The sequence below is a fragment of the Pteropus vampyrus genome, unplaced genomic scaffold (assembly GCF_000151845.1).
Source record: "Pteropus vampyrus isolate Shadow unplaced genomic scaffold, Pvam_2.0 Scaffold169, whole genome shotgun sequence".
Lineage (NCBI taxonomy): Eukaryota > Metazoa > Chordata > Mammalia > Chiroptera > Pteropodidae > Pteropus > Pteropus vampyrus.
In genome coordinates, this window is record NW_011888950.1 from 1,954,926 (window position 1) to 1,957,153 (window position 2,228).

Below are 2,228 nucleotides of genomic sequence, written 5' to 3' on the forward strand. Positions count from 1 at the left end.
ACTCAAGTGTGAACCTTAAGAGACATCGAAAAGCCCAGTAATCAAGATAAATAATAATCTGATGCACTACTTTTTAAAGTAAGAAATAATGCAGAATAATCCATGATAAGCTAAATAGGTCATCGTTGTCCTATACACACATATACAGATGGAGTTGTCTCTAATGAAATAATTCAAAATAACAATATATTAACCAACATAGACCTATTTTTCATGTAAAAAGATCTGGAGATAGTCACTCCACTGCTGCTTCGGTGGTGGCCCATGGCATTTTTGATGGATCAGGCTCCCATATCTCAGCTCTAATACCATATATAACATAATATGATATGATATAATATAATACAATTCTCAGGGAAATTCCTTCACAGGGTTTAACAGGAAAAAAATTAAAAATAAAATGAACATTTTCACCATAATTCAGTGTGCACCTTTTCCCATCATGCCTCATCGAAGACAAATCCTGGTAAATTTCCTCTAGGAACCAATGTACAAAGTCGCCAAAGACTTGTTCCTACTAGAAATTTATAAGCATTAATAGAAGTTTGGTCTTTTCTCCCTGAACCCCATTAGAGCCTAATTTAATCCTATTCTATAAAAAATTTGTTGGTTTATTTTAATATCAAAAGCTCAGTATTAAATAGATAAGGCATTTGGACTTCCGGTCATTTGAATACTTTCTTTAAAGGGAAGAGAAATATCCCATCATTAACTCTCCTGCCCTGGTCTGTTATTGCACTTTTTATAATATGAATGCTAAACCCACACAGGCCCTGCCAACCGAATCCTGACATGAGAGAATCTTCCCCAAAATTTTGATTTTTCAGTGAGCTTCTTTCTGACAGGTTAGTCACCAGACATTAATTTTTCTCACCACAATGAGATAGTAGCATAATGGCTATGCTTTCATAGAGAATAATTATCTATTCAAATCATGGGGTGTATGTGGGTAAAATGTTCAGAATTGCCTCTAGGAGTCAAATAGAAACACAAATGAGAAGGGGGGTAAGGGGGGAGATCAAATAGGAAGGTGGATGGGATTTAAAAAAGAATAGACTATTTCAGAAGCAGTTCTAGGAAGAGAATTCATCAAACATTAAAATGAAGTAAAGCCAACTCATTCATTTTGGTGGAATTTTGAGTTTCAGAATCTAATGAAACAGAAATGATGATATTAATGACTTCAAACAATATAAGATTTCCCCAAATCCTTTCTACTTAGTATCAAAATGTTTTATTTAAAAAAGGGATTTTAGAGATCTTTGGGGTTAAATATTCATCAAAAATTCAGAGAGAAATTAATTATCTTCGTTGACTCCGTTTTTTATTTTACAAACATGGATGAAGGAATTGAATATGATTTTCCTTAAGGTTCCACACAAAGTTATTTTTCTGTGATCTCTTTTACCAATCCAAAAGGGCAGAAATTTTGCCCCTTTTGTTTTTTTTTTTTTTGGTCTTTTTCACTATTTCATCTACTAGAAATAAAATTGTTATAATCAATTTTAAAAACTTCTGCATGAATGTGAGTCCTCTGAGAGTCATGTAACTTAAATGCTTATGATATAAACACAGTTAAATATGAGTTATTACCTTAGTTTTTCATGATGTTCTGTCTTTTCAACATAATGTTCTTATAAGAACATGGATTTCCTTCATTCAGGCTCCTGGAAAAATTAAGTATACTTAAGTATATTGGCAGTTATCATTGCAAAAAAAAAAAAAAAAAGAGAGAAGAGAAGAAAAAGTTAGTACATTTGATACCTCCAAGAGAGTTTCCTTTGTAAATATTTGTGAAAAAGCATACCACCAAGTATTTGTGAGCCTCTCTCTTGCTTATATGTTATGATAGTAAAAAAAAATCAATAAACTTTTGTAGCTATTTGATAAATAACTTTACTGTAAATATAAATGCTCTTCAAATATTATCGTTGAATTTACAATGACAAACACAAAATACACATTAAGTTAGAATTTGTTGGCATCATTACTTATTAGTCAACTTCGTAATGCATGCCCTAATATACACCCAAACACAGCTTTACAGATATTTCATCTATTCACTGAAAGACCCATTATCAGACTTGAATCCATCACTCTCTGTCTTTACAACACTTTCAATAAAAAGTGAACCTATTTGGTTTTTATGTTCTGATAGGTTGATTAAATAGCCCTATTAGATTTTAATATTATTTAACTATGTGCTCTGTAATAGTGAATTTTTAAAA